The 16185-nt window shown below is 52.5% G+C and overlaps 1 protein-coding gene across 1 annotated transcript in view; it reads left to right on the plus strand.

The window, feature by feature from the left end:
* Positions 1-777: 777 nt before the first annotated feature.
* Tfeb (transcription factor EB) overlaps positions 778-16185 on the plus strand; it is a 45169-nt gene continuing 29761 nt past the window's right edge. The window contains exon 1 of the mRNA XM_046450658.2: positions 778-934. The gene's annotated coding sequence lies outside the window, so the exon portion shown is untranslated. The remainder of the gene's footprint in view (positions 935-16185) is intronic.

The raw sequence follows: 16185 nt of genomic DNA on the forward strand, positions 1-16185 counted from the left end.
GGAGGAGCAAGAAGAGTAGGGAGAGAAGTGGTGAGAAGGGAGGTGGAGGAGAAAGAAGGAATCAAATAAAAATGATGGCTTAACATCCTCAATTTCCTAAAGAGGAAGGTGATAAACGTGACAGAAGGTCACAATTTTTTTTTTTTACCAGCATACCAGCAAGAACTGGCTAGTGACGGAGTGTACGTGAGGGCATTACTGGCCGGAACTTGTGGGATCCGTTCTAGTCATATTTCAGCATGTAGATCCCAGACTCACCTCTAATACTTAGAGATTGGAATAAGAGGGCAAGATCCAGTTCCTGCAACCCACTCCAAAACAGGAGCGGTTTGCCTCCGAGGAGTTTCCGAGCAAGGACACACCAACCGCGACCCTAGATTCGTGGAGAACCTGCTGCAGCCCCTCTTTGGGGATCAGAAACCCACAGAATGTAATGCCGTGGGTTATGGTTCGGGACATCACCTACTGAGTGTTGAAAGAAAACTGGTGAAAGTGTAGAAGAGGAACAAAAGTTCCAAGTCCCCAAGTTCCGCTCTGCGGGACTTCAAATCCCGACATGCCTAGCGGGGCTGCAGCGGGGACTACGCTTCCTAGCGGGCGACGCCGCAGGACCGCAGGGGGTGGGGCGGGGCGGGCCGCAGGGCGGGTGCTGCCCTCTGCCGGGCGCGGCGGGAAGTGGGCGCGGAGTGACAGCCGGAGCCCGGGCGCCGGGCGCGGGGCTCGGTGACAGCGGAGGCGGCGGACGCGGGTGGGACGCAGGGAGCGGCTGCGTCGCCGACGGCGGCGGGAAGGGAGGGCGGGGCGGGCCTCCTTGGTGGCGCTTTGCTCAAGAAGTCCGGGACCAGGCGGCGAGCGCAGCTCTCAGGCCGGACACCCCAACTTGGGACAAGTTGCCGGAATCGCAGGCGGCGGACAGATTGACCTTCAGAGCGAGGTGAGCGGGGCCAGGGGGCAGGGGGCGCGTGGAGTGCGCGGGATCTCCTCCCCCGGTTCTTCAGCCCCCATCCCGCGGGTCCAGGAGACAGGTGCGGGGGGGTGCGTGCTGGAGAGTGGAGCGGGACCGAGTAGTCTCGCCACCCCGCCCGGCAGTTCGCCCAGCCCCGGGTGTTCGGCGTGTGGCCGGAGGGACGCTGCCCACTGAGCCGAGGAGCCCCTTCAGCCCCTCCCTTCAGGCCCGGGCCGGGGGCGGCTTCTCCGCGACCTTATGTAACCGGGCGGGAGGGGCCAGGGCGGGCATGGGCCTTCCTGGCCGGAGAGTAGGGAGTCGAAGGGGCGGGAGGCGTGGGAGTGAACTTGCAAGAAGTTTGAGGGACGCCTGGGCCCTGCGCTCACCCCCCCCCGCCTGGCCTGGCTGGGGCGGGTGATGCGGGGGAGGTGGTCGGAGGTAGGGGAGGTGTGCGGGGGCCGAGTCCGGCTCGGCCGGGCCCAGCCTGGATGGTCCGGGGGAGTGGGAGGGTCGGAGTAGCGCCACGCCCCGGGGGCTGGGCTGCTGCTGGGGGGCGGGTGGAAGTACCATCTCTCCTTCCCTTTCCGTCCCTTCCTCCCCCTTAGTCTCGAAGCCTCCCAGACCCAGTCCCCTGATGTCTCTGGGCAGTCCTTTTCTCCCCTTGCATTTTTTTTCCCACTACCTTAGGGAACTCCAACTCCAGAGGGTACCCACCGCGCACAGCACTTTCTGCTTCCCTCGGAGCTCCCAGCTGCCCGCCCGCCTTCCTGAACACCGCCCTCCGCCCCCCGCCCCCGCCCCGCTACCCCGGCCGCTTCTGGGTCCAGAATCCGGGAAAGCACGCCCCCTTCCCCGTACCCCTGAGTCCGCGCAGCCCACCCCAAGCTACCCCGCCCCTCGGGTCAACTCTCCCTTCTCCCCCTTCCAGTACCCCGATCAGCTCTTCCACCCAGTGCGTGCGCTTGCCTCCGCGAAGGGAGCGGATAGATGCCACCTTGGTACCCGCCCCTCACCCCCTCCCGGAGCGGGTTCTGGCTTCACGCACGGCTGCCCCGAGCTGCTCCGGGCTGCGCGAGCAGGTTCGCGCCGCAGCCGCCTGGCGCACCCCGGCCCCGCGCTCTGGGGAGGAAGGGAGGGCGCCCGGGCGGGGCTCGTCTGAGCCAGCGCCTGCTCTGCGCAGGCCCCCGCCTTCCATTCTCCCCTGCCGCTCACCGCCTAGTCCTTTCCCGAACCCCTATCAGTTCCAGCCGTCGTCCTCTCGCTAGTCTGTTCTTGGGGACCGTTCAGCGCCAACAGTTTCGGGACTAAATTTGAGCGCAGATTTTTTTCTTTTTCTTTTCTTTTTTGCTTAGCGCTCGCTCTTTGTGGAATTGTCGATTAATTACCACCGCACCCACTCCCAACACTGAGTGAGGGAGTGCTTGATCTTGCAAGGAAGGAAAAAAAGGTGTCAGGGACTTGGCCTCAAGCCCCCGCACCCGCCCTCGCCAGATTCTGCTGGCCCGAATCTGGCACTCTTAGGCAGTTGGGGTGAGGTGGAGGCTGGTCTCTGGTTTCCGCTAGGGTGGCTAGGTATAGGATGCACTGGGATCCAAGGCATAGGCCTTTCTCCTTGGCCTATTCCCTCTGAGACAGGCTCAGTACCCCGCTTGGGAAACAGCCCCCAGGTCCTGCCCAGTCTGGGGAGAGACGGCCAGCAATAGTTATTGGCAGTGGAAGGGGAAGGGCCAGCTGCCTTGGGAGCCCTGCCTGGTAGTCTTGGAGTATGTTTTTACCATGCCTCAATTTCCCCAGTCCTAGGGAAAATGGCAACTCATTAGGCTCCTTTCTGCTTGCCTCCTGGCTGAGGAGACAGGAGAGCCGTGAACCAAAGGGTGTAATGAAGGGCAGGGCTATTTGGGGTGACTCTGTGCTCTGCTTCTTCTGGAGAGGAGTCAATTGTCGCTTACAGTTTACAAGACCTGCTACAGCTGCAGTGTTGTTTTCCCCTTTACTCAGATTAGGTGGAGTCAAATGGAGACCCAGATCTCTTAGTTCTGGGTTCCTTGGAAGGGATATAGGGGAAGGGGTATAGTGGATGGGGCAGGGAACATCTCAGGTGAGCCCAGAATCTAAGGGGGGCCAAGGCTTTTTATAATCAGAGATTGGCAGGGGGTGGGCCAGAGCAGGCAGGATCCCATTTAGGGTCCTGAGATGGTGGAGGTACCTGATGCCCATGCCCACTGCCAGTGAGGCTCCCCTGCATCCTCTTTTTGGGAAGTTGGGAAATAGGTGGGAAGGGATTCCTATCCTTCTGGCCCAGCTGCCCTTTGAGGGTATGACTTCTGGCCCTGATCCCTCCTGGGGCTCTGTTTATGGCTGTAATTGCATCATTAGCTAGAGTTTATAGAGTTACTTAGCACCTGCCCCCACAGGGAGTGGCCCAGCCACCCCCAGGCTTCTGTCTCTTCCTTTTCAAAGTCAACTCCATTTCTGCAGGCAGCAGGGGTTTCCCCAACTGAAGCTGGCATTAAAGCCAGGTTGGGCCTTTGTCCTGGGGATGGAGGGAAGTCAGCACTTGGGGCCCAGCTTGGGGCTGCCCTGGAGATGACAGTGGAAATTGGGTTGGCCTCTTCTGATGGGGGGAGGGGGGCTCAGGATAGTGCTGAGGTTCCCAGAGCTGCCAGAAGTGTCCACATTTCAGAATGCAGAGAGCCTGTAGGCACAGACTGTGCACCTCCTCATCTGAGAGAAGGGACTAAAAAGGCCCCCACCTCCCAGGATTAAGGGCAGAGCAGTGAGTGAGGTGCATGGTGAGTACACGCTGTTGCCCTGGAGGTTCATGTGGAGTTTGTATAATGGATGCATGTTTATGTGTGTGGTTATGAGATTCTAGGTATTCAGTTCCCTCTGTGTAGATGAATTGTGTAGATGCCTGTGTATGAGAGTGTAACAATAACACATTTATAACATATTAAGAGGCTATTCATGTCTTTATGCTGTGCTAGAGCAATATAATAAAATTTAGTTACTAACAATAGTTGCCAACATTTATTGTGTGTTAACTCTTTAGATGAGATAGGAATTATTGTTTTTATTATACCCATTCAGAGAAGTTAGGCAAGTTACTAAAAGTCGTAACAGCCTGGGCATAGCAGGACTGTGATTCTAACCCAGGTTTAACTGACTCCAAAGGGACACTAAATCCCTAAAGGAGATCACTTCAGGGTTTCCCAGGAGTGCTTTCTTTCTTTTTATTTTTTAGTTATAGATGGGCACCGTACCTTTATTTATTTTTACGTGGTGCTGAGGATTGAACTCAGAGCCTCACGTGGGCAAGGCAAGCGCTCTACCACTGAGGCACAACCCCATCCCCCCCAGGAGTGCTTTCTTCAAAGGTTTTGTCATGATGGTTTGAGGACCTTCTTTTTCCCGTCCAGGATACATTTTCTTAGGACCACACCTGTCTCCCCACTTCTCTTCTGAGCTACTGACACAGGTAACCAAAGGAGCCTCATGAGATCTGTCCTGCCAGGCCAGGCAACAAGATGGTTCAAACCAAGCTCTCTGGGCCTCTTTGGAAACCTCAGATGACCCAAGAAGGGAGGGCAGCATCCCATATTGACCCTTCTGAGTGCCCAGCTTTGTGCTGTGGGCTTCATGCCCATTAACCTACAGTGACGCCCTCAGAACTTTCTTGCTTAATCAGATGTGGAGGAAAGGCTGTGGGACCTTTGGAGGAGAATAGGACAGCAGCAAAAGTCATAAGGGCACTGGATTAGGAGTCAGGGACTGTAGGCTCCCTCTGACTGGCTCTGTGGCTGGGGCAGATTCTGCTCTGCTCAGCCTCAGCTTCCATGCCTGTGAACCCAGATCATCTGTGAGGTTCCCGCCAATGTGAACACTACAGAATTTTGCCCAGGGCACTAGGTCAGGCACCAGGGTTCAGAAATGCAGGAATATAGGATTGTTTGGGAGGCTGCTAGAGTCTATGGGATTGAAATTTAGTGAAAGATTGCCCTGGTGAGGCAGTCAGGAGGTATTTTGGGGACATAACTATAGCCACCTGGGCCAGGTGTAACCTAGTCACGTGGAAGTATTCACACTGTGGGCTCTGGGGCCGGGCTTGGAATCCCATCTTTGCTACTTACCTCTGTGTGACCCTTGGCAAGCTGCTTAGCCCCACTGTGCCTCAGTTTCTACACCTAAAAAATGAAGATTATAGTAGCACCTACCTAATAGTGCTGAAAGATATATATTGATGCATGAAGCACACTTAGTACTTAGAGTAATATTTAGTTATTCTTTTTTTTGGGGGGAGGGGTGCTGAACCCAGAGGCATTTTACCACTGAGCTACAGCCCCAGGTCATTTGATTTCTTATTTTGAGATAGGGTCTTACTCAGTTGCTGAGAATCTCATTAAGTTGCTGAGGCTGGCCTTGAACTGTCTTATCCTCCTGCCTCAGCCTCTGCAGTCTCTGGGATTACAGGTGTGTGCCACTATGCCTGGCTATGATTAACTCTTATAAATAATTTATTTCTTCATTTTTAATTTTCAAGTGAGGAAATAGAGGCATAGAGAGCTTCGGGGAGGGAATAACGGCCTGTGGGTTCAATCAGCTCTCCCTGCGTGTCTAATGCTCTTATATGTAATGTTGTCCATGGAAATTTGCAGGCCCAGTGGCTACAGTTCCCACCACTCCCTGTGCACCACCCCAGCCCAGTTTCATTTAATCAGATGGAGGAGACTTGGCATTGCCTGCAACATCTCTGCCACCCTTGCACTGCCCCTCAGGCTTCCTTGGGGAGCATCTGGCCTGGCTGCTTACTACCCCCTCCTAGGTGTGACTCTCCCCTGTCCTCCTGGTGCCTCCCCCTCCTCCATCTCTTTAGCTATGATGACACTGAGGGCAAAGATAAAATCCCAGTGATAGGGGAGGCTCTGGGACTTATGGTGCCCACAGGAAATGCTTTGCTGTGGGGTGACGGACAGCGGGTGAGATCCAAGGGCAGCAGATAGGGGCAGAAGCAACAGACAGAGCCATCAGCAACTTTCTGTCCTGGCTCATAAGTGTGAGCATAATGAGGAGAGGAAATGAGGTTTGGTCATCCCAAGCCTCTTGGGGACAGGCCACCTTGTTGAGTCTTACGCAGACAGTGGAGGTCCCAGAGTTAGATATGATGTTGTGGAGAGCTCTCCAGGAATTCCAGGTGACTCTGTCTAGAAACCCAGGTCTGCACTCCCTTCTCCCAGCCCTGTTCATGCAGGTGCCTTCTGCACACCTGCCCCTGCCCCTCCCACTAACCAAATCTTTCTCTCCATCAGGACACACCTTTCCATCCTACTGCAGCCTGGCCGTATGTTATGGTCACCTGGGAGCCCTTAGAAAACACTTCTGCATCTGAACCTCAGGGGGAGGAGCCTAGGCATCACTATTTTAAAAAGCCCCAAATGATTCTGATGCCATTTCTCTAAGCAGTGATTTTCACATATGAGTGCATCAAAATCCCTGGAGGAATGTTAAATCCCAGATTGCTGTCCCCACCCCAGGGTGTCCCTTTCAGCAGGTCTGCTAGTCCAGGAGGTCTGGAATTGGAATTTCTGACAAGTTCTCAGGTGATGCCAGAGCTCCTCATCCCCAGAGCACACTTAGAAAACCACTGCCTTTGGGGCCTCTTGTCTTGCCACTGCTCAGGCATCTTGGTTAGGGAGCTATAGTGACCATTTAGTCCTGTGTCCATTCTGAAGGGAAGGGACCATTTTTGAGACCATTTAGTGTCCCTCCGTCCCCCCACCTTTTGGAGCCAGTGCTCATGTATTAGTGTGTTTCATGTTACTCTAACAAGATACCAGAGGCTGGGGAGCTTTATAAAGAAAAAAGTGTTTATTTAGCTCACAGTTCTGGTCAAAGGCCAAGAGGCCATATCTGATGATAGACTTCTTGCTGGTAGAGTCCTGCTTGAGGTGGTATAGGACATCACATGGCAAGAGATACAGAGCACAAGTGTGTCCCTTCTGGACTCTCTCCCTCTTATAAAACCATCAGGATTCAATCCTGGGGGCCCCCCTCTAATGATCTTATCCTAATCACCTCCCCAGTGCCCCTGTCTCAGCACAATAGTCAGAATCAGTTTCTACCCTCTTCATACCTCCGAATGAGGATTAAATATCAACATATGAACCCTTAGACAGCTCTCAACCCATATCCAAACTGCAACATCCCATTAAACTGACCGCCACTCACTTACATGGTTCTTGGTCCCATTTTTTAAGACAGTGCTTAAGAAATATATGCTGCTTGAGGAGACCCTCATCATTATACAAAATACATGTATGAAAATGTGAATTTGGTGTCAACATATCTTATATACAGAGATATGATAAATTGTGGTATAAAGATGTATTAAGAATTGTAATGCAAAAAACAATAATAATAAGAGAGCTCATGTAAAAAATAAATAAATGCATAAAAATTTTTAAAAAAATGAAATATATGCTGCTTATGAAGGCCAAGTAAGATGGATGAAGAAGGATAGTGCTATCCAGAGGGTCATCAGAACACGTGGCAGAAGCTGAAGCTGCTGCGTGGGTGCTTGGGGGCTGCAGGAGCATTGTTGGAATAGGGGCAAGTCCCAAAGCAACCCTTCAGATCACTGGAGGGCCTCTGCCGAAAGGCCTGTTGGGTTTCACTCTGGCCCACAGCGGGCAAGTATTTTATCACTGTTTGAATTGCATTTCTTATTAATAGTAAAAATAATAAAACACACACAAAAAGAACCCATTCTCTCCTTGTCTTGGCCCCACAGAGGTGGGGAGGGTAGATGGAGAACCCCTGTTGCAGGTAGCTGTGTCTACCATCTTCCAGGGCCTGGAAGGCATCGAATGGTCAGGAGAGCCTGGGGGCTCACCCTGGGGCTTGTGGGGGTAGAGTAGCCCTTGGAAACTGGAGGGAGTTGGGGTGAAACCCCGTGGAAAGTGAGGAGGGTAGGGAGAGGAGGTTGAAGGAAGAGCTTGGGGTCTGAGCCCGCACCCCTTTGTGGGTGCCCTGAGGTCAGGGCTCTGGTCTGTTTTGCTCCATGCGGTATCACCTGGAGCCTGGAAGGGAGCCTTGAATATGGTGGATACTCGGTAAATCTTTGTGGAATGAGTGAGTGAATGGAAGTCAAGGCACCATCATGTGCCCAGAAATGAGGACACAAAAAATGCTTGACCCACAATCTCCACCTTGCAGGTGCTTCCCCGTCTAATACCCAGGACTCTGTCCACAGCCCCACAAGGTCCTGAGCTCTGCCTCTGCCCTGCCCTCTTCCGCCAGGATGCAGGCCCAGCCTTCTTGGCTTGGGGTTCAGTCTGTTCCTCCCCACAGAGAGGTTGCCAGCACCCCCTCCCCCCAGTTCTCCAAGTGGGTCTGTGGGGCGGGGCTCTGGTTTGTTGGCTCCTGTTTGCCAAGGGAAGTCACAGCCTGTCCTCTGCCTTGTTTATAATTGGTTTGGGGACAACACCTGCTCAGCCCCCTCTAGTCTCTGAGGGGTGTGGAGTGGCCAGGAGGTGACACACTATACTGTCCACCCCCCTGCTGTCTCTCATCTCCTCCCTGCCCTGGCCAGGTGCATTCAGCTGCTCTGAGGGCAGCGCTGACTGGCTTTGCTCAGGCCTGATTGGAGTGGTAGAGTTGGGAGCCCTCTCAGCCAGCTGGTGCTGTCCCTATGTGGTTGAGAGGAGGGACCCCTCAGCCCCCACCCCAGAACCTCCTGGCCTTCAGCACCTTTGGATCAATAAGTGTGCCCTGAGCACCTCCTGGATACCCAGCACTATGCTGGCCAAGCCTGCGGAGTCGAGCAACAACTGGGCTCCGCCTCACTGCAAAGGACAGACAGGTGGAATGACAGAAGGTAGAGTTAGGAGGATGTTCCATGGGAACAAAAACGGGTGAACATAATCGTGGTAGTAACTAGCCCTTTGCCCCAAAGAGCTTGCTTCCTCTGGGCTCTGGCCAGCACAGGGACCTTGACTGAGTGTGCCCTTCCTCTGTCTGGACCCCAAAAAGAACAGCTCTACTGCTCCCCAGTCCTCTCACCTGGGGACACCTCTGCAGGCCCTGTCAGAGTCCTTTCTTCCAGGAGTTCTGGAGGCTGCTGAATAGGAGGGGAGGCCCCTGAGCCACCCGCCTGCCACTCAGAAACCCTGAGACAAAGGGGTTTGTGGACCTGTCCATTGCTGAGTCCTAAGACTTGGGCCTGGACCCTGCTCCCCGCACCTGCAGCACCTTCTCTGTTCTTCCTCTTTCCTTTCCCCCACCCCCAGCCTCCCCTCTGCCCCTCCATCAAGTTCCTGGAATATCCACGCACCTGGAACGTCGGTCCTTAATGTATGTCGCCTGCTCTCTGTCCTCCCTTTTCTCCATCCTCTTTTACTTCTTTTTCTGCTTCCTTCTTTTAGTGTGTTCAGAGGGTGACTGAGGTGCCTTTCCCACAGTGAGCCTCCAGGTCTCTGTCAGGAGCCCAGAGGTAGGATGAGGTGGCTTGCAGGTGCCCAGACTAACGCAGCTTCACTGCCTTTGGCCAGGAAGGGGAGTGTGGTGGCTGGGACATCCTGAGCTGGGTGGGAGATGAAAGAGGCTATGGTGGCCTGTGCCTAGGGCCTGAAGCACAGCCAATAACCTGGGCTAACTAATGGCCTCACAGACAACCCCCCAAATCCCCATTCACTATAGACCTGTGATTGCCTATAGGTTCTTTTTTTTTTTTTTATAAAGAGAGAGTGAGAGACAGAGACAGAGAGAGAGATAGAGACAGAGAATTTTAATATTTATTTTTTAGTTTTTGGCGGACACAACATCTTTGTTGGTATGTGGTGCTGAGGATCGAACCCGGGCCGCACGCATGCCAGGCGAGCGCGCTACCGCTTGAGCCACATCCCCAGCCCTCCTATAGGTTCTTGACCAGTTTGGGGGCCTAATAACAGTATTTTTCAAAAACCAGTTGTGGGAAGAAATTAGAACTTCTGTTTATTTATATCTCATCCTTTTCTCCTCTTTAATATGAACTATAACATAATTGCCAAAAAGAGCATAAATATATGTGTATGTAAAAGTGAATCCCTAGGTAACTCACCCCCCAGATGTAGAAGCAAATGCAGCTTGAACTCCAAGATCAACATGGTCCCCTTCCCTGATGGAAGATGACCACTGTTCTGACTTTTATGATAATCATCTCTGCTTCTCCTTATCATGTAACCAGCAGTAACCACTATCCTGACCTTCACGATAACCTGTTCCTTGGTTCTCTTTATCATCTGCCCTGCTGTGTCTGCAGCTCTTAGCAATAGGGTTTAGCTTTGTGTGACTTTGAATGGAATACAGACGAGTGACCCTGGATATATTCTTGCCAGTTCAGATGTTCATGCTTTTCCCACTCAGTAGTGTATTTGTGAGAATCATCCGTGTGTGTCACCATAGAGTATAGTGTATTTGTGAGAATCATCCGTGTGTGTCACCATAGAGTGTTCCTTTTCATTGCTACATGGTATCCATTCTGGTATCCATTGACATTTGGGTGGTTTTTCTTTCTTGGCTCCTAAGAACAATAGTGTAAGAAAATCCTTGTATGTGCTTCCTAGTGCATCTGTACATAGATTTCTTCAGAGTGTATCTAACTGGGAGTGGGATTGTTCAGGCACAAGGCATGCAATGCATAGTTCATCTTCAGTAAATATTTTAAGTGTTTGGACCAATCTGCTCCCCACTGGCAACTCCTCTGAGTTCCTGTTGCTCAGGATCCTTGTCAACACTTGGTGTCGTTGGACTGTTGAATTTCTGCCATCCCGGTGAGTGAGTCGCAGTAGCTCACCATAGTTTCATTTCCATTTCCATTGTCATCTGTTTTTGTTTATGTTTGCTCATGTGCCTAATATATTTAAACATTATATAGAGTTGGTCCTCTTTATGCATGGGTTCAGCATCTGTGGATTCGATCAACCTCAGATGAAAAATGCTTAAGGGCTGGGGTTGTGGCTCATTGGTTGAGCATTTGCCTAGCGCGCGAGGTACTGGGTTCGATTCTCAGCACCACACAAATTAATAAATAAAGGTATTGTGTCCAGCTACAACTAAAAAAAATTGTATCTGTTCTGAACCTGGATGTTCAGAGATGACATCTGATGCCCTCTTTCCCTAAACAATATAGTATAACAAAGATTTACATAACATTAACATTGTGTTAGGTATTATAAGTCATCTAGAGATGATTTAAAGTATACAGGATGGTGTGCATAGGTCATAGGCAAATACTGGGCCACTTTATATAAGGGGCTTGAGCATCTGCATATTTTACTATCCAGGAGGAATCAGTGTATCAGGGATACCAAGGGATTGACACTAAAGAAAGAGGTATATGACAGTGCTCAATTTTTTTTTTTTTTTTTTTTTTTTTTTTACTGACAAGAGTCTAGGATCAAAATAATGGAAAGACCTCTGTAATACTAACTACCAGAAAAGGGGCTGGTGTGTTGCATGGGAATGGGAGGGTAGCCTTTGGTCTTAGAAGGAGCCCCCAAGTGTCAGTGCCTCCCAGGGGGCATCTTTTTCCCAGAGGTACAGAGCTCACTGAGTACCCACCACCCTTCAGGACCTCCTGCCTGAACATCTGGCAAGGGAGGCGGGGAGACTCCAGGGCTAGAGCCCTCAGCCATGTAACCTTCCACTTAGAATTGGCAGGTGTCTGTCTTAACTGCTTCTAAGGTAGTAGTTCTCGACAGGGGTGATTCGGTACCCCCAGGGAACATTTGGCAATGTCTGATGACGGTGGCTAGGGATGCTGCCAAACAGTCTAAGATTCACAGAGCATCCCCCACAACAAAGAATCATCTGGCACAAGCGTTGTGCTGTTGAAGTTAGAAACTCGGCTACGAAAAGAGCCAGGAAGCTGACATCTGCCATAAACTTGAGGCATGGCCTCAGAGAAGTCATTTCAGTGCTTTGAGCCTCAGACTCCTTATCTGAAAAATGGGAGTAGCAAGGGTGGCTGCCTGTCCCCTTAATGGGGCTGTCATCAGGATGGGGCGGTGGTGGGTGCGCTGGCAATTGGGAAGCATTCTTGTGGGGGCCCTGTCCAGGGGAGGAGGCTTCCCAACTCAGTGACTGTTTCCTTGTCTGCTGAGCCAGAGGCCTCAGGTGATGAGCTGCGAGCCTTGGCCCTGGATCTTCCTGCTCCAGGGGCTGTAGGGAACCACCCTGAGGGCCCCTGCCTTTTGATGAGGACTGCAGAAACCAAGGGCTCTCTGGGAGCCCTGGGGCCCAGGCAGAACCACTTCTGACTCTGTCCTAAGCTGGACAGGAGTCCAAGGTTGTGGGGTGATAAGAGGTGCTTATCATGTTCCTTATCTGAGGCCCCATTGCAGGTTCAGGGCCGTGAGGGGGTGGGAGTCAGAGGTCAGCGCTGGGGGCTCTGTACACCCGGGCCAGGCTCCTGCTCGCCTTTTGTGTCTTTCCAGAGTTTGCTATCCCAGGGAGGCCCTAGATTGGACCAGAGCTGGGGCTGATCCTCTCCAGGCCTCTCTGAGCTCTCTGTCTGGGGGCTTGCCTCACCTGGTTGGAACGTTTGCCTTCTCCAGGCGCCATGGCCTGCTCTTCCCCTATACCCTCTTCATTCCCGAAGCATGCTCTCCCGGAAGGGCCTAGTAAGTTCATCCACCTGGAGATGTAGATGATTGATAATACTTTAATGGCTGCCGGCCTTCTCAACAAGGAGTAGTACCTACTAAAGGTGGGAATGCCTTTGCCACCAGAAATAGCAGTAAATGCAGTCTTTGTCACATCTCTTTGACAGGGTGTTAGAGAAATGTTTTGTGGGTTAAGGAAGCACACAAATCACATCTGTAGCAAGAGTTTCCAACAAGCGAAAAACTCATGGTGGCTTGGATCTTCCCAAAGCCTCACAGAGTGATATTTGGTCTCCCATTTCAAAGGGGGCTAGAGAAAGTCTGTGAACTGGGTGCCCAGAGGCCAAGGTGGCGGGAGTATGGTCAGCCAGAGAGGTGGTGAACTGTAGTGTCCTCCGGGTGGGACTGGCAGGAGGCATGGGTTGGGGTTGGACTGTCCTAGGCCTGGTAAGACTCTGATCCCAGTGAAATCATGGCCCCTCTGTGTCTCTCCCTCTCCGTGTCTGGGGACCTTTGGGCCCAGGCTGAGGTGGCGCAGCTGTGAGAGCCTCCATCTGGGAGGTGGGCTCACTCTGAGGCCTGGAGCACTGGGCTGGTGAGATTGGAGCTGTTCTGCCTCGGGTAAGCTTGTGGGTGTGAGTGAGAGGCCTTGGGGCGCGCGGTTCCCTCTGTGCTGTGAGTAATCCTTCACCACATTGCAGCTCCCAGGGGATTGTGCAACTTCCTCTCGGGCTGAGGTGTAGGGGGCTGGGTAAGAAACAGTGCTGGGGAAAATGAGGAAACTGGGGCTGGGGCCGGGGCTGGGGTGGGGATGTGGCCCTTGGCTCTGCCCCCCCCCAAGCTGAACCTCCTTCCAGGGGCCTCCTTGCAGGACCCTGTCCTCTCCCATGTATGTGCAAGTGTGTGGTGGGTGGGTGAATGGGGACAAGGCCAGCAGCTGCACTGGCATCAGTAAGTCTTTCGAGGCCATAGGGATGGCCCTGAGCAGGGGTAGGGCTGAGAGTAGGTAGGGGCGGATGGAAGAGCCGAGGTCCAAGTGCCCAGCCTCAAAGAGGAGCCCAGTGTGGCGCAAAGCTCAGGAAACCAGGAATAGGCCAGAGCCTGCCTCAGTTTCCTTATCTCCCCAGCTCGTTTCAAAGTTCAGGTGAAAATGTCACTTAGCATGGCACCAGCCAGGCCACAGCACATCCCACTTTCATCTGGCACTGGGAGTGTCCCCGTTTGGAGTTGACAGTCATCATTCCTACCTAGTGGGTTCATTCTGAGGATTAGAAGACTTAGTTTACAGGAAGTGCGTAGAACAGAGCCTGGTCTCCACTAAGTAATCGCTCTGCCCAGGTTGACATTTTACCTGTGCAGAGTATATTGGTGTGCAAAAACTGACCCAGGCTCGTGTCAATTACTTTTTTTTTTTTTTTTTTGTAGTGCTGGGGGTTGAACTCAGATAGGCAAGTGCTAGAACATAGGTAGGCAGGTGCTGTGCTGCGAGAAACATCCCCAGCCTGGAAACTGCCTTCGGTGTGGGGCTCTGAGTTGGAGCTGGGAATCACAGTAAGTGCTCACATTTAGTAGGCTCTGTGCTGTGCCAAGAGCTTCACCTGTATTGGCTCACCCTCCCTCACAGTTGCACTTGAGGTGGATTCAATTACCCTCATTTTTATACATGGAGGCACAGAGGGGTCCAGGGACTTGCCCCAGGATAGTAATGTCAGTGAGGAGGGATGGTAGATGGTCCACTAGGCCCTCCTGGGGAATCCCTCATCTTGCCCCTCAATGGGTTTAGCTGGAGGTGGTAGGATGGGGAGCAGGGCTGCCATGAGGGGAAGGAAGAGTGGCTGTGAAGCCCTGGGACCTGGCCAACAGCCCTCTCGTGTCTTTCTCCTGTCCCCAACCAAGAGTAGGTTAATACAAGGAGTGGCTTTTCAGTAGTTGGAGCTGGAGAGGACTTCCTAGGAGCTTGGGCTTCTGCCAGTGTGTATACCTGAGAGGGGGGCTGAAGACGACTCACCCGGAGAGCACGTGGTGCCGTGGTCATGAAGACCTGGCTCTGTCCAAGCCACTTACCACGTGACCTTGAGCCTCAGTTTCCTCAGTCCCTACCTGCTAGAGTGCGGTGAGGATGATTGAGATAGATGGTAAAATACCTAGCACAGACTTGGCTCCAAGTATCTGACAGTGGATGCCATTCTTAAGCTCCTGTTGCATAGGGGGCCGTGCACCAGGCAGGGGGTCAGCTACACACATATCCTTAGAAGGATGTTTTTCTGAGCTGTGGATCAAGACCATTAACTGGACCCTAATCTGGTCATGACATCTGTGTAGTAGATCTCCATGAACATTTTTTTTTAATGAAAAACAATAGAGATAAGTATGGTGGTGCATGCCTGAAATCTCAGTAACTCAGGAGGCTGAAACAGGAGGATCACAAATTTGAAGCCAGCCTCAGCAATTTAGCAGGACCTTAAGCAACTTAATGAGACCCTGTCTCAAAATACAAATTAAAAGGGCTGGGGATGTAGCTCAGTGGTAAAGCACCCTGGGATTAAATCCCCTGTACAAAAAAAAAAAAAAAAAAAAACAGAAAATTACAGTATTGGTTAAGTGTTATTTTGTGAAGCACATTGTTTCGTGGTATGTGTGTTTGTGTCTGTTGTTTGTGTGTGTGTAGGCATGCATGCACATGCACATATCCAAGGTGAAATGGAATATGAAGTGTATCTTTCAGTGAGTCACTGTCACAAACTTTTTCTGTCTCTGCCTTGGAGACTCTCCCTCCTGTGCAGGATTCATGGGGTAGCTACTGAGTACGAGACCCAGCCCCAGAGGCTGGGCCAGGCTGCCTGCCTTGGGTAAACCTAACAGTTTGGCTGGGGAGTCAGGGTTCAGCTCTTAGCAAAGTGGCTGCCAAACCTGTGGGTAAGCCCAGGCGGAGTGCAGGGGTGGTCACGGAGGGCTTCCTGGGGGTGCTGACGTGTTGGGTGGAGACGGTGCTTGGCATGAATGGTTGGCTTGGGGTCTGGACCAGTGAGTGGAGGGCTGCAGGGCCAGGCCTGGAGGGAGATGTCCATGTGAGTTGAGCAGAGGGTTGGTTGAGGGCACTTGGTGAGGGCTGTGTCCATTTCCCCTGACTGGGTAGAGTATGGAAGGGAGGTTCAGGTTTATAGATGCTCCCCTCAGCTTGCAGTGAACATGAGTAGGAACCCAGGGTCCAGGGCCCAGGGCTCAGCTGTTTCCTTCTCTTGCCATGGTCCTGGGAGCCTCTTGAACTTTCCCCTACCCTCCAGAACCCTGGTGGCTCTGGTGGGTTTGGCCTGAGAGCTGGCTCTAAGCCCTGAGCCCTGCTCCAGGAGCCAGGAGCCTTTCTACTGTATAATTCTCTGACCTGGTAAGTGCTTGCCTCAGTCAGGGCCTCAGTTTCTCCCCTTGTAAAGTGGTCAACCACCCTCTGGTGGCAATGCCCAACTGTGACCTAATGTGGGTGAACTGGCTGCAGGAAGTGTGGAGAGATCTTCGGGGGTTATTATTATTGTCTCTAAGGCTGGGAGGGCTGGAGAAGGTCATGAGGACATCAGCTGCCTGACTGGAGAGCCCCCCTGCCTC

The sequence above is a fragment of the Marmota monax genome, unplaced genomic scaffold (assembly GCF_021218885.2).
Source record: "Marmota monax isolate L192 unplaced genomic scaffold, Marmota_monax_Labrador192_F-V1.1 WCK01_AAM20220418_F8-fsc00127, whole genome shotgun sequence".
Lineage (NCBI taxonomy): Eukaryota > Metazoa > Chordata > Mammalia > Rodentia > Sciuridae > Marmota > Marmota monax.